This window comes from Chiroxiphia lanceolata, chromosome 1, assembly GCF_009829145.1.
Source record: "Chiroxiphia lanceolata isolate bChiLan1 chromosome 1, bChiLan1.pri, whole genome shotgun sequence".
NCBI classification, from domain to species: Eukaryota; Metazoa; Chordata; class Aves; order Passeriformes; family Pipridae; genus Chiroxiphia; species Chiroxiphia lanceolata.
In genome coordinates, this window is record NC_045637.1 from 49,841,054 (window position 1) to 49,864,327 (window position 23,274).

Sequence of the window (23,274 nt, forward strand, 5' to 3'; positions counted from 1 at the left end):
CAAGGATGCTCACTGACAGTGTGGTCAGGGTCAGAGGAAAGAAGGGAAATACATACAAGAAATGGGAGAGGATTCTGAAGTAGGCAAGGATCTTTAATGTCTTGCATTTTTTGAGCCCCATTTGGTGAAATAATAATAAAATTATGTGGTGCCCTCCAAAGTGTTAAGTTAAATTCCTGTCCCGAGACTGTCTTCTGTAGCCTGCATCTATTTTCTGCACAGAGGAAGAATCAGAAGAATTCTGTTTTATGTTTTCAACTAAACCCTCCAATTTTAAGTCCCAGGTGGGGATAAATACTCATCCCCTCATGTTTGTACAGTAGGGGTCATAGTGCTTTCCTGTCTCACTGTGGAACAGGAAAATCCCACTTCCTAAAAAGTGGACAGTGGGCAGCATGAAAATAATCCATCTCTTTTTAGCCTGAAACCACCTGTTACATAGCTGGATCCTCTCTCCTGCATCTCTTGCTTGGGGAATCTAGTGAACCTGTCACAAACTGTTAAGGCTCACTAAAAGAGTTGTTAGTGGGTGGCTCTGCATGGAGGAAGCTTTCCCTCCCTCCCATTCCTCAGCAGTAGGAGAGCTTCAGGAAACCCAACTGTTTGTGGGGAACCCACTTGAGAGTGAGAGACTTTTCATTGCCCCACAGCTCTGAGACAAGTCCTTATAGTCCAACATTTCACAAAGAACTCCTTCTCACCATAGACTTCTAGATACTGATTTAAATTTGCATGGGCAGGTTACAATCCTCTAAGTTGTTTTACTGAATTGTTATCCCAAAGTGGCTAGATAAGAATATCCTCACTGTGGCCTTCATTTAAGATTCAGCTAAACCCAGTCTTGCTCTTAGAGACTAAAAATCAGTGCCGAAATCTGTGAGGCTGGCTCAGAAGACAAGACTGTTGACAAGAAATTACACTCGAGATTTGGAAATTACATAGCTGAGGTTTTTCAGGAGCTGTTTTCAGTTTGCTTGTTTCAAGGAGGAGAATGATCAATTTATGCATAGATATTTCTTATTCCTTAGGTCTCTGTCCTGGAGCTTTTTAGATTCTTCTTACCTTCCAGCTCCCAAGCCCTTGGGCACTCAGCCACTCTCATCCCTCCCCTGGGCAGACTCCATGGTAATTATGCTCTGTAATCTCTATCCTGGTGCTCAGCCCTGCAATGTCCAGTTTCCTGTCAGTCCTTGAGAGACTGTTACCTTTCAGTAGCAATTTTCAGTAAATTCAGCCTCGGCTGGCTACCTGCTTATGCTTTTCCCTCTGAAAGCCAAGCCAGGGAGACTGGCAGTTTACCATGACAGATCTCTTGCCAAATTCATGGTGTTTCTAAGTCTGTTAGCAGTGATAATAGGAAATTGGATTCAGTAACTCAGGAGGTCCCTTCCAGTACTACATTTCAGATGAAATCTGCTAGAAAAATTTCAGACAAAAATCCATTCCAGACATCTCTGGTATTCCCATAATTGTTCATCTGCTTGTATTGGATTATAACTTCCTTTTGAGTAACTGCTGTGAAAGGCTGCCAGTCATTTCAGGGTAGCTAAAGGCAGTCACTCAAATAGTTTACAATTACCTCGAGGTATGTCTATAAATTTGAAAACAATAACAGCTGTATTCTCAAATGTAGCATCTTTTCAAATCACTGTAAGTAAGAGCTCCGACTGAGTCAACAACGTACATTGAAAGGGAAATGTATTTTCCAACTGTTGTGGTTCCATAGAACTGATGGCCAACTCAGTTATAAAGTAAATTTGTATGAATTTTTAATTTTATTTTTTTTTTAAAGAAGTGAGCTATCAAAATTCCCTATTTACCTTTGGATATTTTTATTTTTCATTTGGCCTCATTAGTATTTTCTTAGTTAAAAATGTTGATTCTAGTTTTGCAAAGAAGGCCAAATAGTGGTAGCTTATTTTTATCCTTAGATAGAATAGAGCAGGACAGGAATGAATCACAAATCATTTAATCACTATATTAACACAAGTTTGGGATGTAAAGTTGTGCATTCCATTTTGGTGAACTGTTTGCAAAGACAGCTCAAACCATTGTATTCCCTAATAAGTTTCAAGACTGCACAGATGCCCAGACCATGGTCTCTCATGGATGGATGCCCTTTTTCTCCATCAACAGCAAGAGACAAAAACAAGAGGCACCATCTGAATGACAGACCCATCCTCACCCAGTGGCCCAGGAGCCTTAGTGCCTGGCCCTTGCATGAGCTTCATTGTGATTATGCTGTGCATAATCACATGTTGACTTGACTTTCTTGCTTGCCCTTGGACATTTTCTTGTCACAGGAAACATGCCTGGTGGCATCTAGGGGCTGGACTAGGGACTGCCACTTGATCTGCTCTGCTTGCCTTGTTTTGGCAGTGGGGGGACTGCACCCTTGCTTGAGGGGCTGTTGTCATTCCCTGTCTCCAGGGAGCTGTCTCATTACACAATTTAGTGCAATGATCAAACACCAAGTAATTATGTAAGTCAATAATCAAATCTTTTCCTTCCTAAACCTGTCTTAGCTCCATAGAAATGAATAAAAAGTATACTGACCCACTGCTGTGAATATTGGCTACCGAGGTATGCGATATACAGGCTGGTGCATGGGGCTGCTGGTGAACCTGTGGAAAAAATCGGCCTCAACAACAAAAAATAGAGAGATCAGGTTTATGTCTTTTTCGGTAAAATTCACTGCTTTTTCTGTGTATGATGTAGCTGCTTAGTGTTCTGACTGTTTACTAATTGAGTGATTTAATTGCAGCAATGTCTTCTTTATAGCTTCTCTTTAATTATTTTGTCTTTTAACAGAGGTAGCTTGTCTGGTCATGAAGCTAGTGACAATGGTATTGATAGCATGAGATACTTAATGTCAGCTAAATTCTGACATTTTCTCTGGCTGTGGTTCATAATTCATAGAGCACCATTCATTTGAGTTTGTTTGTCCATCTGCTGTATTTGTTCTCATTCAGACTCTAAAAATTGTAACACCACCTTTAACCACATGAATAAATACTGATATTCCTAGAACTCCTCATTTTTTTTTTTTCCTCTGAGTTAGTCTGATCTAATTCAAATACTAGTTAAATAGCTCTTGGCTAAATGGCACTTTGTTTGCAATCTAAGTGTACACTAACGTTTGTGTTTGAGCTGCCGTGACACTGTAGTCACATTTATAATAGATCATTAGTGGGTAAGTATGGGGTTAGTTTAGCTTTAAATATTACCTTAAAATCTGAATAAAATTGATGTCCCTATTAGACCCTAAGTAGACAAGTTCCAGCACTCACTGAATACTGCCAACCAAATTTACACTAGAGAAACAACAGAACATTGTTTTCTAATTTTTGTTTGGGGTTTTTTTTTTCTGATTTTTCTTGGAACTACTTGGTTATCATCCTTAATTTAGATCTCTTATTCTGAGTGTCTTGAAGCCATGAAAGTATATGCTAGGTTTCATTTGTTAATAAAAAGTAAATTTAGGATAGGCAACACTAAGTGCTAAAGAAAGGAGATACATCTAGGTTTTCCAATGATTCATAAACTCACTTAGTCTTTTGTTTGCTGCTGGAAATATTAGAACAAAAGAAAAATGCAGAGGTGGTCTGAGTGGGTGACAAAAAGGGAGGAAACATGTTTATGAGAAAAAGGAGAGGAAGGGAACAAGGGTAAAATGTGGTAGGACAGGACAAAACCCAAATTGTGGCTGGAATGGCTTCAAATTTTTAAGATAAATTCACAAATAAATGGTCCAGATGGGAATCTGTGATTAGAGTGCAGCTCTGTATTACTGCACTAGTAAAGAGTGACTCATTCTACGCATTATAAAACTTCAGCTGCCAGAAACGAATACATTTTTCCTATAAAAGTCCTCACTAGGCTGGTGATTGGCAGAGTTCTCCACCCAGGAGAAGACTGTTTAGTATTTAATTTCTATAACAAAAGCAAAGTTTGGCTGGAACAATTGCAGGTGTGTGCTGGTTCCAGTCAGTGCTCAAGTTCTATGTGAAAACTTTCGTGAAAGTTCTGCCAGTGCAGCACCAGCTGTACAGTGAGGAGCTCTGTGATGGATCATTCTCCCCCAGGCTCTGCAGCAGTAGTTCAGAGGCTGTAATGAAGTCACATATAGACAATCAATGCTGTTAGCAGATACACCTCTCATGTGAACACACTTTCTGTGTTACTGTCCTGTCCCCTTCTGCCCGTAAGTGACTTCAGACTTCCACCACTGGAGTGTCAGAGCTGTTTTCCGCCCCTGTTCCAGCAAGCAACATCCCACAAATGTCTCATTACTCATCCTTTATTATCCAGGAATCTGGCTTTCCAATAAGTCCATCATTCAGAGAACAACAACTGGGTTGATATTCATAGGTTCATTTCAGCACTCCTCATCCAAAGCCCCTCTGTAATCCTCACTGTGCAAGATACTGCCATAAAGTTTGTCTTCCTGCTCTGGATGCTGTAAATATCACAGCTTGAGTTCATGCTCCTTGCTCCCCAGTGGAATGATGTTGGCTCCACTGGGTAAGAACTACATGGATCAGAAATGAATTTGTACTCCTTAATTTGCAATAAGTATCCCTAAAAATAAAGCTTCAGTTCCTTTCCGTCCGCTATTCCTATTCTCTCCTACTCAAATGGTGTGTAGCGGTTTTCCTGACTTCCTTGCAAACTGTCAGGGCCAAACTGATCTTAATTCCTGTAATTTGGTGCCAAAATATGACCTCAGCATCAAGAAGAAGCAGAACTGGGCATTGGACAGAGAAAGTTTTATGCAGTGATTAGTCACTATATAATAGTTACTTTGTCACTATATTCTACCAAAGGTTTTAGTGTGCGACAAGATTTAAAGTAAAGAACAAAATTTTGCCTTGAAAAGAATAACTGGACTGTGCCTTCTGCTTGTACTTCTTCAGATTCTGTATAAACATTCATTGATCTTAGCTGGGCATTTTTATTGCTAAAAATGGAAGTATTTGCAGTTGGGAAAGCCACATTAGACCCCCTTTTTTCAAATTTCTAGAATAGTTTGAAAGGCATCCAAGAATAGAAATACGCTATGTTTGGATTAAAGACAGTACTGAAACGATCTCATTTTATTCTTGGACTAAATTTGTGTTCCAGTGGTGTACCAGTATCTCTGCTTTTTGGTTGCCTGCAATACTAAGATTTGCAACTTTGACATCTGGTTTCTAGTAAAGTGATCCTAATTAATAGGCATTGTCTTTTACCACTGGGAATATCTTCAGTTTCGTGAGATAAACAGTAGTTTAATGTCAAATTCCTTATTGATTCCATTTTAAAACTCCAGTGAATTTCCTAAGACATTTGTGTTTTGGTTGACAGTTTGACTGTGCAATTAAAACCGATCAAAGATAATTCATATGAGATTAATTAGTGTAAATATAGAAAGTTGTGTGGGGGTTTCCACCAACAAAGAAGGTTTTAGCTGAAGCTTCAATTGCCACAACTTTGCCAAGAGTCGATTTTCACGAAACTCTAAGAGGTGTAGCATGTGTTTGTAAGCATACAGCATGTTCTGCCTTCCGTTTTTCTGCCACGTACTGCATTTACAGGCAGCTTGCACACTACCATTGAACAACCAGCCTAGATTAAGCTTTTGATATATTGACTGACTGTCCTAGTTATGCCTGAGCTGTGGTTGTAGGCTCACTGTCTTCAGGGTCCATGAGCATGGCCTTGAGTTATGGAGATATAAAGCCTTGATCTGCATGATGACAAATGGACAAAAGGATCTCAGTCTGAAATTTAGATTCTCAAAACTTTTATCAACTGTCACCTATCCATGATGTTCCCAGAGATCATTGTTCTGTTTCAAAGTTATATTTCTGGGTGTAACATAGGTTTTTTCTCTGGTTGCACAGAGAAGTCTTCGTCTCGGCCTCGTTGGACAGATCCCGGTGACTTCTTATACTTGACTTTGTCAGGATTAGACTCATCTCCCAGGGCCCACCACACAGTCCATTGAAACACTTTGTTTTGCTGCTTAGAAAGCACCTTTCTGTCTATAACAGTGACTTCTCTGCTCAGCAGCCCACAGGACATTTTGAGAAATGCATGGATCCCTGTATAGGGATATATTTGGCATAAACCACAGTTCATGACTGTAACAGGTGTATCTCCATTCTCCTTGGAGGGGTGAGATCGAAATCTCACTGTTATCCCATTTTTCCCTAGCCATCTGGAATCAAAATCAGGCTGCACTCGTATGTCGACTACCTTGGGAACCTCCAAAAAATGAGAACTATTAAGTAGAATCCAGTCTAAAGTGACTTTTGAGTTAATGTCCTGTTCGTAGGGTTATCAAGCATTTTGTTCAGTAGCTGTTTAACTCAAATTACGGAAGTTGTCTGGGAACACAGTGAGACACCAAAATCCTTGTCTGTCCTGTGTGTATTTGTAGTCTTGTGAATGCTGCATCTTTCTCTGCTGTGGAATAGTTAAAAAAAATTTAAAAATAGTGAATTAGAGCAGAGTGTGGTGGTTCAGTTCTAAGAAGCAGGCTGGCTGACCCTTCCTAGTAGGACAGAAACAGAAACATATCTTGTATCAGTGTGCCATGTTTTGTGTACCATACATTTGAGGGACATCCAGCTTGGCCCTATGAAGGAAGTGGGCAAGAGAGTCCCTGCAGTGAGGGTCAATAGGTATGATAGCCTACCAAATCACTTCAAACCAAAAATGCAGAAACACCCTATGTCACCCAGGTGCAATTTTATTTCCATCAACTGCAGGTTGTGTCAAATTAACTCTACATCTCATACAAAGTGAGATTTGATTTGATCAGATCACAGACTGCTGCCATATACTAACCCAGGTTCTGATTCTGCTTCTCAAATGCTGTTTGTTGATGATGTTAGGTCAGGACCAACTTTACTGTAATTTCCTTTTCTCTCTCAGAGACTGTATGAGCCTGTGGGTGCTATGCATAATGAATTTCTTTTGTACAGTTAGAACTTTATGATGACCCCTGCAAACAACCCTCACTTTGCATTCCTTGCTGTTTCCTGTGTTTTCTGAACTATCTTCAACTAGTTTGATGTCACTGAGGCTCAGGCAAAGGAGCCTATTCTCTGTTATCATGTAGCCTTTTAACTATTTTCTAATTTTCCAGGTTAATATTTTGTTCTTGGATCTGCAGTATCACACGTTTCTCACTGATTCTGTTCAGCTCACTTGTAACTTCAGATGTTCTGTAAAACTGTAGTTGTGCTTATAGTATCTCCACAACCTCAGGAATGTTGCACAAAAGTTATCTTTGCCACACATCTTGGAAATTTTTTTGTATGGTTCTTTTCAGTAGGGTAGTTATAATCTGGGGCAACAAAAATATTTTGTTTTGGTTTGGTTTTGTTTTTTATTTTAGTCTGCTTTTATCTAACAGTCCAAAAATCATTTTAGGCACTGCTGCAAATCTCATCAGGTGTCAAAGTGGTTCTTTTAGCTGTCTAAACCCCTTTTAAACTCTGATTGCCTATGAATTGTTTGTCCTTTCTGCTAAAAGAGTCAAAAGGTTTTATCTACTGCCAGCTTCTCTTGACTACTTTGTAGATCTCATTTTATTTTCAGAAATCATATGCCTATAAATCAAGAAGACAAATTAGTGCAAGTTCCAAATTATCCTGCTTCTGCTAACCTGTTTGTTCACAAAGGCATTCACAAAATAATAGCCCACTATTTAAATTTAATTCCTGTCTTCACAGCTGTAATGGATGGTGCTTGGTTGCCCCAAATCAATAATATCTCTTCAGAAGTCTCATATCACCAAATAACTACATGGAATAACAATCAGAATAATTTAATTTAAATGGTTGCAATTAGTACTGGAGATGAAGCTAAGTAAAGTCCACTGATTGTTTATCAGACACTGAGGTGAGATAATTTAAGCATGCTCACTGATAAAAGTGATAGATAAATTGCCAGCATATTAGTATGCAGCTACTACATTTAATCTTAATTAATAAGTAAACTTATTTTTAAATTTCAGTGACAAAGGTGAGGAGAAAGACTTATCTGAGATTTTTACCTCAAAACTAGCTCAAGGACCCTGTAGGAGTGCTAATAGAGTAGGAACTTGTTCTTTTAGAGGTTACAGTCTGCGTATGGAAACCCAACGGATTCAATATAAAAAGAATCCTTTTCAGTAAATATCCCCTATATGCAGAAATGTTTCAAACGCATGTTTTGTGTATGTTTTTTCCCTTGTCAAAACCTTCTCTCGTAATCATAGAATCATTAAGGTTGGAAAAGACCTTTAAGATCAGCAAGTCCAACTGTCAATGTAACACAACCATGTTCACCATTAAACCATGTCTTCAAGTGCCATATCCACCCTTTTTTGAACACTTTCAGGGATGGTGATTCCACCACTTCCCTGGGCAGTCTGTTCCAAAGCTTTACAACCTTTTCTATGAAAAAGTGTTTCCTAATATATAATCAAAACCTTACCTGGTACAACTTCGGGCCTTTTCCTCTCGTCCTGTAGGAGGAGCTTTTATTTTTCACATGAACAACTATTTAAATTTTGGGGTTCTTGTAATCCAAAACTAACAGAAATGCATTAAAAATCCTTTCATCTATTCTAAAACAACTCCAAATCCAATTTTATGTATACTAAATTCTGGAAAAATAAAGACAGATGTAAGCTCATTATAAAAAGCATTTGCTGAACCTTTACAAAACCTTTCATGCTTTAGTCTTGTAAAACTTTATTCTTTATAATAGCACTGCTTCTCTGACGAGCTTTTGAGATCAGACTCTTTGCTCCCACACTTTTTGTCGTGAAGTTGACTCATGTTTAAGGACATTTACCTGCAAAATAATTCAATTTTCCTTTTTATTCTCAGGAGACAAAGAACATCAGGAAGGCCCTGGATCTTGTTCAGTTTCTGCTCAAGTTGTTAGAAAAATTCCTGCTAACTCAGGCAGCAGAGGAACAAAACCTAGGAGAAATTTCAGCAGCTTTTTTGTGGGTTCTGTAGGGGGCCCTGGGTTAGGTGGTGGGACAGGGTAAGAAAGATGCTGTCTCTTACCAGCATTGCTCTGTGACAGGCACTCCTTATAGGAACGCCAAGAATTTTGAAGTCATCGAATAAATAATTTATAGGAAATCATTTGCTGTGCCTAGTCATTCCCTAAAATGCTCAAATGCATGTCTCTAATGGGCTTATAAAGTTGTGATGAGGACAGCCATTGGAAAAAGTCATCAGTGTATAAAAGGGCAGATGATTTGAGCTGGCTGAAGACTGAGTTGCAAGATTCTTTTGAGGAACATTTCTACAGAAGAATACCCTGTTTCCTTGCACTTAATATTGGGAATAAGAATTCCCAAGAGCTAAAAAACCCTCCTCTCTAATTTCTTTGTTTCAGTTCCCTTCACTCCTCACATTCTGTTTGCCATAAAAGAAGAAAAAGGGGTGTGAAATAAAATGAAATATAAATAATCTTTGCCTTTTCTGTTTATAAATATCTTGAAATTTCTGATTTTTATTTCAGGATCACATTCCTCTGACAATTTGAATTTAACTGGGAAAAAACAGCTGAAAAAAGCTGAGAGGCTTATTTACATCCAAGCAAGGGCAAGATCCTTTCTATGTGCCACTTCCTGCAGTTCTGTTTTCTAATTAAAGAAAAAGCTAACACGAGTAAAGCCACATGCTCACGGTGCATAATTTTTGGAAAGACAGCAGCAATTTAAAAGTAAATTTCACACCAGCTCTGAGACTCATGTCAGATGCTGCCTGCTCGCTCTAGTTCATGAAGGCCATTTATATTCTAAGTTTAAAAATAACTTGGTGCTGGCACATTCCATTAATAAATTAGGACTAGAATTTTATGTTTTCAAAGGATATGGTGAGGTATAAATAGACTTGCTAAAATTGTCTGAAACTCTGTTTGAGTGTTTCTCTTTCACCTGCATTTATTGCAAGCTCGTGTTCCACTGTCTGCCTTCCAATTTCTGACTAAGGGTCTAACTCTGAAATCCCTTCTGCATGGTGGTAGAAATTTTGAAGACATTATCACCTGGGAGAATATTTTTGGTGAACAGGACTACCAATAAACCCACTCTCCACCTCATTCAAGGATGGAAAGGTGCTGGTGAGGTCTACAGATGATTGATAATTGTCTTGTGAAGTTATGGTGTCTAAATGCCCAACTGAAATAGCTTTGCATGCTGACAGCTCAACAGGCACACTTCTACTTGCAGTGTTTTTAATCAATGCAGCTCCTTGCTTTTTGGACATGTGCCTCCACCACAGTGAACATTTTAGAGCTCTGCTTTCTATTTCAAGGTGAAAAATAGTAGATAACTGCTCTAACCCAACAAATGCCAGAAGCACATTTCTGTACTTAGAGAACAGGTTTCAGTTTCATTTATTTTGGTCATGTGAACTGGAGATCTGAAGCTGGGACAAAACCCAAAGTCCTCAAAAACTCAAAACAAACACCAAATTAACTATTTGTGCCCCAAACAAAACACAAAACAAAACAACGCAAACACAAACAAAAATAAAGGGTTTTCTTTTCAATAAACCACCCAGTTTAGAATTTTGAAACATTTCATTTGAATCTTGACCTGTTCAAAAGACATCCTATTTGTTTTCCTGTTGGAATTAAAGTATTTCAAAAAGTTTCTTTAGACCAGAAATTCCATAACAAAATTCAATATTCTGACAATTTCTAAATGCTGAAAAGCATGAATAGAAAATTTTCCACCCACTTTCACAAAATGTTTTGTCTGAGACATACTCCTCCAGCCTTCATAAGATGCTTTTGTTCAGACTTGTGGTACTGCACACCAGTTTTATGGATGTGAGTATGACTTCAGCGGGCCTTGCAGATCTACCTGGTCTGAGAAGTGTGGGAAGCTTGTATACTCCTGAGTGACTGAAACAAATGGTCCCACAACACTTTTCTGTTGGTATCATTTATCAAACTGATGACTTTCTGTTCTTAGAAGTTCCAAAGTTTTCCTTTAGAGACAATTTTCCCTTGAAAAGTACCCACTTACATCTCAAAAGCTACAGAGAAGAGATTAAAGTCAGTACAGAGAGACTGATAAAAGGATAACCACTGATCAAAGTAAAAACTGTCAATTAGTATAGCTGATTCTTCAATAATAATTACATCATTCAAAATTTATCCCATCCTTTCCTTGAAAGGAAGTTAAGTTGGCTGCCTGCATTTTGGTCTTTTTGCCAATCTTTCCCTTTCATAATCTGAAGAAACATGACTACTTTCAGGCTGGGACAAGGTATAGGACCAGTGAAAAGAGGAGTCTCCAATCAGGGTCTTTCTCTTTTGTTTTGTATGTTCTGGGCAGTGCCAAGATCCCAGGAGGATTTCTGGTAACATAGGCTGTAGCAAAAGTCATAAATAGTTTATCTATACACATTTGTAAATGCAAGCATTTTTAGTGAGTAGCTATGAAAGAAAAACAACATCCTGTGTTGACTAACATAAGTAAGCATGATATAAGTAAACCTAAATCGTTTCCTCTCTCTTCATAGGAAATTTAAATCTTTGTTCTGCACATGCTTGGAAAACAAAAAAACCAATATGCTATTCACGGAGTCACTGAGCAGAAATACATGTAAGTGCAATTATGGATGAAAATTGTTAAATTCTACATGGCAGTGAGTCAGCACAGCTTGTACATCACCTGACAGACCTTAGTTTTCCCTTGAGTTTCCTCTAGATATTACCTGTAGCTGGGATTTAATGAATATTAGTTGGGTAAATGCTCCAACACTTCGAATGACTACATCCTGGTAGACCCCAGAGTTGTTTATACTCTGTTCATGATTAAAGCTTCCCATCAGAGGCCTCTTTCCTTTTAAGAAAGGGTTACAATTGAGGTTTCCAAGTTGTTTTAGGATCTATTTAGGAATCGAGTACAATATGGCCTTAATACAACCCATTTATAGCATGGCCACTCATTTTCCTATTAGTAAAAACACAGAAGTCTCTATGGAGTAAGTAATTACTTTAAAAGCAGTCCACATGAGATGTTTTAATGCATCTATTTGACTATCTAGGGCATATATGGAGCTCTCTGAGTCTCCAACTTGCACGTGTTTGTTTTGCAGATGCAGCAATGCAGTGAGACTGCAGTTGTGGATGGGGTGTTGGATCTCTGATCTTACTCTCTATTTGGGTTTAAATGCAAGTGTGTGATGATTTGCCTGCACTTTTGCAGTTATATGCTTTGCTACCACTGGATGTCTTGTGAAGTAATACACAGGAAGTATCTAATCAGCCACTGCAGTGGTTCCTCTGTTTAAATTTAGCTTGGAGCTCTTACGTCCTCACATACAGATTGTATCCCAGATACTCAGTGTCTGGTTTTTGTTACAGCAGTTTGGGCTATAAACAGCTTCCTTTACTCTCTATGATGTCAAGAACAGAGTTGAAGGGCATGAGAGGAAGGTAAGAACTGCCTTGAATGGCTTTGTGTACTATCTGTTTGTCCTAAATAAAAACAGAGGGCTGACAAAATCATATCTGTAAGGTTTTGTAAAGTGTTACATTTTATTTGTGCCAAGAAAAAGGTTTCAGTTCAGAAATATAGCACTCTCTGTGCCCACTGAGTAGTAAAGATACACAAATAGTTGAAATTTTCAATGCTTCTTTTATACATAAAATGTATGTTGAATGAGGGGATGTTATCTTCATAGGAAGAAAAAAGTCAGTTTATATTCATATTTTGACCCATTTTATGTGTCTGGTAAAATGCCTTTTTATATAAGAGCGCTTTAATGTGTTTCTGAAATCCACCCCTTTAACAGCAGAACAAAGAATTCTGGTGGGTGGTCACTGTGCCTGCAACTTGTTGCTACTAGCTGCAGAAAAAGAAAACTAAAGACTGAAACTAACCCCCTCCCCAACAAAATAGTTAAGACCTCTGTAGGTTATGAGTTCTGAAAGGTGTAGGTAAGGGGAGAGAAAGATAAAAGAACAAAATGAAGGAACATTTTTATTCTGTAGTAAGTAAAGGAATTCATTACTATCTTCTTAATCTCAAGAGTTGATCTATAGGCCCTTAAACCTCTAGGTTAGGGAGAGCAGTTACCTCTAATCAAACTATTTCTGGATCTATGTGGAGAGTTTATTAATATGCAAAGAAGAAATCAGCAAAAACAGGAACCTGCAAGTTTGTCATACGTTCCTTTTGGTCTGTTTATTGAGAAAAACAAACAGAAAAAGACAAAAAAATTGGAAGAAAACTTTTGGCTTTTCCAAATATTTCATGGTAAAAGTCAGGAGACTAATTTATTTGAATTTACCTTCTTTATGGGTGAAACGCCTGGTATTTTATTTCACACCTTCTGAGTTGTGTGGAAATCCAGGAGTATAAACATCATGAATGACTTTCAGAACTAAAACATATGCCATCTCTTTAAATCCTGCCCTTTTGACTATTATAATGTTCCCGGGCCCTTTTTCAAAAGGAAAGTAAACAACACGTTTTAAAGAAGCATAACTAGAAGGTGGAGAACAAGCAAACTGCTGGTTTTTTTTTTTTCCCCTCCACACTGTTTAGCAGATGTCATGAACTGAAACTGGGTCTGCGCAATCTTTGCACAAAGTCACCCAGGTCAAGTACCACACTTACCTCAGTCCAAAGCAGATGTAACAGCAGTTGTGTTGTAGCTAACTACCTATGATGTAACAAGGGTCATCAGCTTGTCAGCTTATCTGGGCAGACTCAGTACACAGAACGTGTCTTATTTCAGAGGCACCTATTGAATTCTTGGTAGGCTCCTGCCCACTGGTTTTGCAACTAAACACCAACAATGTGTGTCATTGTCTCATCAACAGAAAACTCATCTCTGGAGTTTGGGACAGAAGAATCTCATCACATTGATAAAGACAGCAATAATAACGCACTACTACACCTAGTAATAGTAATATAGTAGTGTAGTAGTTGTGGTGGTGGTAATAGCAACACTGGCAATAAATTTATAACAATAAGAAAAGGAGCCTTTTGTAGAGTCTTAGTGGTGTGAATTCTTTTAAAAAGGAAATTTGAATCATTTTTTACAAGACTGTACAAAATTCCCAAGAGTTATGCCTAGAAGCCATTGAGTATAACCCTGTGTGGTTTAGGCAGGGATGTGGCTCTCTCCTTCCTGTGCTTTTAGAGGGAAGCATATTAGCGGGTTTTAAAGAAGTGCATTATTCAGTGCTCCCCCTTCCCTTCGCTCTCTGCAGTAACAAACTGAACCATTTCAACCAGGGGAACTATTTCCTTTCTCCTTACCAAACTGTGAGGGTGCTCTACACGCCCTGTGTATGAGAAATGTAGTTCAAGTCAGAAATCAACATGCTTCCCAGCTCTTCGTGAGGCATTGTTTCCTTTTCAGACACTAGTCCAGTATCCTGAGTGGTTCTCTAACTGCTGGAGGGAACGGGCACAACATTGTTTGCTGCAGAAGTGGATGCTAGATGATGAGGAAGAGGAAATTTATTCAATTTTCATTGAAAATACACTGTTTCCATTTCCCCAGAAAGCTGTTCTGCCAGTTCAGTGATGACCAGCATCTCTAAAAATAAAATGTATACAGTGTAATAACAATGTCATTAGGGAGAATACAGTCCAAAATATGTATGGCAATTTCTTCATTGTTACTTCTGCTTAAAAAGGAGAGTGACCGAAGACACATTACAAAGTCACAGGCTCATCCTTCTCTGTCCTTAGCATTCCATGTTGAAGTCAATGGTTCCCTTTGCCAGACTTAGGACTCCAGAATAAGCATCTGTACAGCTTTGTCAGCTTCTCATTCTTCGTTTGATACTGATGTATGTATTTGTGTGTCTGGAGACCTGGTTTATTTTATGGCATTGCTACAAAATTGTAACACCAGTCAACTTTCTGCTCACAGCCTTTATCAGTTCAGTGACAACCTGGGAACCCTCTCTGTTACACCTCTGATTTCTAAGCAGGAATATTCAGGTCATTGGGACCACACAGTGTAATAAATGAATTTTTCACCTGAAGAAATTGGAAAACTAGTAGGAATTTCTCTAGCCCAAAGTTGCACTATTTTTTGCAAAAACAAACAAGTTTTCAATTAACTTGCATATAGAAGCAAAAGAGCGTATGTTTATTCATTTTCACTTGTAAATAAGGTACTTTGAAGAGAAAGATTGCTCAGTATTGCAATATTTTTAAACTTTATATTGCCTTCAATATTGTGCCTATGTTATACAGTACATGAAGAAACCATATGTATTATAGGAGCAAATAATATGACATAGCAGGGAAGATACTGGCAAACCTTTTACATTTAGAACTTCTCATGTTCATGAAGCTCCTGAAGAATTTCAAAGGATTGTAGAAATAGCTCATCTCAGTCAGCAATTCAATGGTTCTTGTTACACTTTGCTTATGTGTTCTTAACAGCTGACCAAAATCTTAGAGAAAAATTGGAATGGGACTAAAAACCTTGGAAAGCTATTGTTCATGTCCTCATATCACATTTGTCTTTCTGCCTCTGTTTTCTTAGTCTTTACTATTCCTATTCTCTATATGGTTCTCACCGATCAGCCCACTTCACTGTATGCACGTGCAGAGCGCAAGACAACGTATCATTTTTATCCAAAGAATGAGATTTCATAACAACATTCCTTATCAGAGAAAATGCCTCTTCTGTTGAGGAAACATAAGCCTTACCATAATCTACAGCTGAAGAGTTGTAGCTGACAGGTATATCCTTCTGTATGGAGGTAAAGCTAATTAGTATGCTGTTTCTCAGTGGCACAGGAAACTCGCAACTTGTTTTGAAAATTGCCCAGGGCATAAATGAGTGCTTGAAAATAAGGCAAGAGACCTAAACCTGTTCCCTTGAAAGCATCAAATTATGCTTAAAGCAAAGTAGCCTATCCCTGTTTAAGGTGAGAGGTTGTTTGCAAAGGGAGCAAGTGTAAGAGTTTGAAATCCCACAGCCATTCTCTTTTAAGTAATATAGAAAAACAGGTGCAATTGTTAGTGATTTAAACATTATATCTGCATGAAATGCCAAGGATGGACAAGATAAGTAGATGTAAGAGGTGCAGTGGCTGTGAAAGCATCGTACACAACTGCTCATGCACAGGCATACCTGCTCCTGAAGCTACCTGCACTTCCCACTGCCAGGAAAAAAGAATTCTTAGTTCTAACCAAAGAGGTATTTAAGGCATTCAGATCACCATCTACTGTGATGTCAAGCTCATAGTATCTGCAGTTCCCTTTTACAATTTCTTGAAGCTAAGCTTCTCCTGCTGTGGACTGCAGTGGTGTTGGGCTGGTGATTCTGCAGTAAAACTCATAGGACTACTTCTGTTTACCAAGTGTTACATTTCACCCAAGATATGCAGTTTGAATATGCTCACTTCTGATGAAGTAGCACCTATCAGTGACTGGTGAAAATCAAAATAAAATTGTTTCCTCTGTGGAGCTGGTTATTATGCCCCAGAATTTTCCATTTTATAGGTTTCAAGAGGAAAAGGATGATTATTGTTTTTATCTTTAGTAAAGGTGCAATTCTGAGGATTTCCTGGTGGTATACACAACACTCTTAAACAAAGCAGGGTTGCACTTTAAATTATTGTGCCAAAACCAGTCATTAAAAGTGGGTCTTTAAGTAGCTGAAAACTACATGAGAAAACATTCTTAAGACATAAAATAAAGGAAAGGTATGAGATGCAATACCACCGTTATCCCTGACAGTTAGACTTTATCATAAGGTCTGGTGTATTTCTTAATGCTTCAACTGCCAAAGTCGTAATTGATGATACCTAATGGAGCTGAGGAAAAAAAACTCCGAGGCAATTTAATTAGAGGTAAGAAAAGAAAAGGATTTAATCCTGTCTCTCAGGCATAGGGTTACAGGACGCGCGTGTGCCCCTTCTGCCTCAGGTGTTACAATTTATAATACTGTCCAACCAATTCCAGGTTTTTCCACCCTCTGGCTTTTGCCCCCATCCACCCCTGATCTGCCCCTTGGGAACTGGGGCTAGGGCCTTGTGAGACCACCTGCTTCACCACTTCATCTTCCTCGTAGCACAAAGGGCACATGGTTACCCAGGTCTTGACTGCACTCTGCAGTTCAGACTACTGATTAGATGCTCTCAAACAGAAGAGGCCTACCTTGGTGAGAGACTAAACATTCTAATGGAATTTAGGAGGATTGATATGGGGAATTAGGGTGAGAGGGTTGTGGAATGTTTGTAGTTACTGTGCTAAGGGTAAGGGTACAGGAATAAATGCTGCTGCTTCTAAAACCTACACTCTCTACGTAACTACTTATAAAACTTATAAAATTGGAAAAATCAAAAAACTAAAAGGACCTTAAGGCATCATTGAAAGAGTCAATATCCATATATTTAGTAAAAAGTGTACACTCAGTTTTAACTTGAAAAAAATTGTTTCTGAACTCTGCCCTTGAGGATGAAAAGTGCAATACAGAGACACCTTGCAATTTCAAAAGCAGAAGACAAACATGTAGTTAGAGACTATAGTAATTTTAAGTGCTTGGAGCATTGTTAAATTGTTGAATTAAAATTAGTTTTGTTGCCCTACTCTGTGAATTCTGAGGTTGATAAAATGGGATTTTGGTTGGTGTCCTAACTTCCCCACATACCACCCTATGTGACCTTCAGTATCTCTCATCATTTCCCTGCACCTCAGAGATCTATAGAACTGGATTATGCTTCCTTACTTCATGGAAGAATTGTGAGATCAAATTGTACACACACACACACACACACACACACACACACACACACACACACACACACACGCTCTATATATATTTGATAGACAGGTATTGCAGTGTAAGTGAGTGAAGAAGAATCCAGATAGACCATGCCGGTTTCTACTTTTAAAGTTTAGAAGCATGGTCACATATTCTCTCACATGAGTCTAAAGAGTTTTGGCAGCTTCTCTTTATGAGCTTTCTCTCCTTTGCTGCCTGCTAAGCTCTGGTTTCATTTAATATTGCATTTTTGCTAAGAAAATTATTAGAAAATCGAAGCCAAATATCCAAGGCTTAGAAAAGGCTTATTTTTCTTATTGTGCATGAAAAATCATGTAACTTTGATTTGTCCCACACCACAGGATTTTATGGTGTCTTATACCTGATAGTCGTGTTGGAAGTATTTTCTTCAGTAGTTGTCCTTTAGATTTGTATTTACGGCAATATAGAAAGCACCTAATTTAGACCAGGAATAAAGTTGATTACAAGTTGTTCTGTATTTGCATGAAAGAATTCTGTAGTCTTCATAATTGTCAGGAAGAGCATTAACTTTTGGGATTTCACATTAAGAGAATACTAAGAGTCTAATCACTGTTACGTGGTTCTTTCCTCCTGTGTATGCTTTAAACATAGTTGAACAGCTGTAATTGTTCAGTCATAATTGAAATTGTAATTATAAAAATGTTAATTTGTAAAGATTGAAAATTATGTGAAAATTCTAGTTAAAGTTCAATTTTATGAGTCCTTCTTCATTTCCGCTGTAGTGTCTTATTGGAGTTTCCAATAAACTCATCATGCTCTGCCTCCTTGTAGCTTCAATTCTGCTTCCTTATCTTTCATACTGATGATACGTTCCTAAATAATTAATTCCCACTCTCACTTATTGCGATGTATAGCTATCTTGGAGAGAACTCTGTATGTTTACTCCTGTTAGCCTTTTCTTGGACATGTGGCCACACAGTGCCAGCCAGCCCCAGGACTTCGAGGTTCAACTTTGGAAAAAAATCATGTCGGGTTGACTGTAGCTGGGGTTTCCTCCCCGGCTGTTGATCTCTCTTCCTCCTAACAGGCCTTACCACCCTCTGAAACAGAAATGCCAAATATATATCTATATATATCTATATATCTAAGTCCTTCCAGCAACTTTTGGATGTCAGGCTGCCACCTTCCCCTCTTCTCCCTTGTCTTCTTGAAGGGTAGATCAGCTGGCTTTCTAACTTTATTTCCCCAGGATGAGCTATCAAGCTCTATCTCTACTAGAATTTTTGAGGAGACAGGCAGATCTTCCTCTGAAAGTAAAATTAAGCGGAGTTGAACAAAACTCCTAATGGAGAGACAGAGCAGACACTGGCTTTATTTCTTAGTAGTGCATTTCCTAGCATTGTTGATCAAATCAGTAAGTGGACTGTGCACTTAATATGAAATGAACTCCATTTTTGAAAACTGCTTTTTGGAGCTGAATAATTTCTATAACATGAATATGAAATAAACGTCTTCTCTTGTCAGTATTGGCTCAGTTTGAATGTTATTAAAGATATATAAGTGAAAAACTCCAGGATTCATTTTCATTGTTTAAGAGCTGCTTAGTAGTTTTATTTCCTTAGTAGATTTAATTCTTATTTAAACCCCAAACTTTTTAATACTCATACACAATACTTGAACAAGATGATCATATTTTAAAAATCTGCCTAACAGAATAATATATGAATTCAGAAAATTTTATACTAGTAAAATATTATTTTATTAAAACTGTTGAGCTGATCTTTACATTAAATTCTACCAAACATGTTTATCCCTGGGAGATGACCATTTAAATTATTTAGAAAAAATTGTCTGTCATCTATAAAAAGTATTTTGTGGAAGGTTATTGTTTTTCCTTTTGTTTCTAAAGAAAGCTGGAATGCAGATTTAAATCCTGCTGTATTATTGCAGTTCTTTTTGGTTCTCAAATGGTGTCTTTAGTAAAAAAAAAAATAATTTAGGTCTGTTATTTTACATTTTCTGATGTGTAGAAAGTGCTCCATGGAAAGTGAAAATTTAATTAAAACTGCAAATAAGTCTAATTGCATTTAATACCTGAACTAAATAGTTGCATTATGCTATTATTTTAATGCTTCTTTTCCAGTTATCCTGTACCAGATGTAGATGAACACTTATGAAACAGTCTGTAGATCTGATGTGAATTTGCTTAGCAGCTTGTAAAATCCTGATTTTTATGTTTTTAAACAGATTCACATACTTTATATGAAATATCCCTACCTTAAATATTATTACTTGTTCATGTAAATGTGATTTTAGTTTTCATGAAATACTGTATGTGATATCAAAGTTCTGATGTTTTTTATTATTTGTATTATCATTTAGCTGTATTACTGTGTTTCAGGATATAATTAAATTTTAGTTCAGCCTGGTGGTCACAGAAAAAGTGTGAAAATAAATCTTGCTGCAACAGTTGAATTAATATGCAATAATATGTGAGAATTTGTGTACAAATCAGTGCTTTCTGATATTGTTGCTCTAATTTTTTTTTAATGCTTCTGAAACTATAATTCAAACACCATTCTCTTAATATTTTGTGTTAACTTTTGTAAGGAATGTATATACAGTGTATATATGTGTCTTCATAAATATGTAAATTCAAACCAAAGCATTTTCTTCCTATTTAAGCCAATTTTGTTTATGCATAACTTTATGGGACTTCAATGGAGTTCACAATGTTCTCATATGTCCAAACTGTAGCCATGCAGTGGCTACTATAACATAATTATATATTTCCTGGTTGAAGGTAAATTCAGAATGATAATGTTGTATTAGGCTAAAATTTTGTGCTTAATTTCCTTTGAAAATGAATGGTACAAATGTACTTGTTTGAATTTTCTGTTTCTTTTGAACCCGATAAATTCAGTGCCTGCTTCTCTCCCTTAGCTGTCACTGTAGAAAGGAGTGAAAACTTGTTCTCATTCTCACTTTGTATTCTTTTCCATTCTCTTTGCACAGGTGTAAATGACTACATGGGGACAAAGACAGTGATGAAGCAGGAACTGGGCTTAAAGTAGGAACAGAATTTTTCTGGCACTTACAATGCAATTGGCCTAGATTGCCATATGTTTCTCAAAGCAAGATTTTGGCATTTGTAGTTGGACTTCCATATATTCTCCTGTCCTGCAGAAGTTATGGAATTTATTGCTTCATTTGGTCAATTGACTGGCCCTTGAAGTGTATGTGTAAACTGTTATCTGGATGAAATTCAGAGATCACATCTGAATACTTGTCCTAAGTCTGTCAAAACAAACCCTGCTGGATGTTTTTCCCTGCATAACCAAGTGGGTTTTCCAGAAGGCTGTGCAGTGTTTATTTAAAAGCTTTTGGAGTTCATGAGATTTTGTGTGTGTGTGTGTGAATGTGTAACTGAATAAAGGTACCAAATGGACATAAAATTTTTTTCTACCTTTCTTGAATCAGGAGCAAGTAAGGCAAAGGAAACACCTTTGACCTGTGGAACAGCTCATCCTAACATGTATTAATCTAATGCTTTTACATAGTTTTCCTACAAATGTTTAAAAATTAAGTCACTGGTACCAAAATCAAATATTGAGAAATGTTTTGGTAGGAAGGCTCTGCTGCTCTCTCATGAGTTTCTTTCTCTTTATTACCATCTTCCATTTGATCATAAAATGCCCTTTCCTTCTTCCATTCCTTTCTTCCTCCCCATAATTTTTGAGGGATCTTCTCCAGTTACTTCAGAACAGATTACCTTTATTTTTTTCCAGCTGAAATGAGAGTGTTTGAGGCTTTATCTGCCAGTAAAGTGCATTGGGACATGGAAATGCTGCCTTGGCTGGTGAGGGAGAAAAGACCCAGAGGTGGGACAGCATGGTCTCTTCTGTGGAAAAGGTCTTTTGCATAGCTACTAACTAGAGGCTGAGCATATGAGTCCCTGGACTCAAATCCACCTCTATTTGCTGAGCCATGTTATTCTAAAATAATTGCAATGCTGAATGTGTTGATTGCCTGTATTGGGGCTGCTCCAGTTTGTCTTTCCTGGCTTTGATCCAGGATTATCCTGTGGCTCCAGTGGCCTTTCAGGCTTAATTTTTTAATTAAAATAGACAGTCCCAAAGGCTTTCTGAAATTGCTGTTGGACCCTAAAGATCATCTGCATACCACACAGTGTCAGTGGGGTCCAGGGGTGCTCCTTTGTGGGCAGTCCATATGCCAGGCATGGATTGGTAGCAGGCTCGGCAGTGAAGCGGGGCTGCGATCCCTGGAGCCCGAGGCATCTGTGGGGCTGAGGATCAACATGGCCCTGCTGTGCTCACTGCCGTGCTCTCTAACAGGGTGCTGCCAGCTCCTCATCCCCAGCCACATCACTAGCACAGCTAACCAGCTCCCTGCAGTGCATGGCAGAGGCCCTTATGAAATCCTGTTGTATAGCTCTCTTGCTAAAGAGAGACTTGGCTTTAGAAGGTTAGCATTTAAAGAAACCCCAGTATGGCTTGTGTTGAGTTTGTAATGGCTTAGCAGGAGCTTTGAATAGCTCCACTTAATATCTGTTGTACCTAAGGATTCATCTAATTGGGACAACTGGTAGGTCTGTAGCCAGCCCAACTAAGTGGTCGTAAAGTGTCATGAAGGTAATAAGAGAGATAATATTGCTATGAATAAAAATATCAGGATAGAAATGCCTCAGTGTATGTAATCTATTAAGCTTCTTATTTTTCCTTTTAATCTTTACTTGGATACACTCTGTATTAAAAGACTACAGAGCAGAATTTCATCACCTAGTGAAAGCATCAATTTTCACTGTCCAGCTGCATCCTCACCATGTGTAATTCAATAAATGCCTTGATCAAGAAGCTGTCCTAGCCACTCACTATTACAGTGCAATATCTTCTCCTTGTTAGATGTTACAATAGAATCACCATCTAAATGAAGGATAACATAATTAAGTGGAGTGTTGGGTAACATCAGAGGCAGAAGTTTTATTTTCTGGAGAGGGAGCTACTCTGCCAGATCTGTACATTTTAGTTGTCAGTAATCATAACAGCAACCAAAAGGTTATAACTTTATTCCAGGCTGTTAAGTAATTAAAGAACCTATTAGAAAGAGTTTCTTAACACTAAGGAAATGTGTGTGTTAGCAACCAGCTGTTCAGTGTCCTGCTTCTTGTCTTTGAACTTGTAGGGAAGAGGACCTTATGCATAAAAAAATCCCCCATAAAAGAACATCTCCCAAATTTCACTTGAGCAAATAGACTAAAATGTTGTTTAGTCTGCTTAGACTGAACTGTCTCTAAATAGCATTAGATGTCAGGGTTTCTACCCTAACATATTGCAGGTACACATAAAACTCTAATAACCGAAAAACAAAGAAACGGCAGTGCTTTAATTAGAGCACAAATGCACCATTTATTCACTGAGAGACCTTGACCCACTACTATGCCTTCCTATAATAAGCTTCATACCTTGGTCCTCTTGAGGGCTCCTGGAGTGTTCAACAACCTCACTCCTGCTGT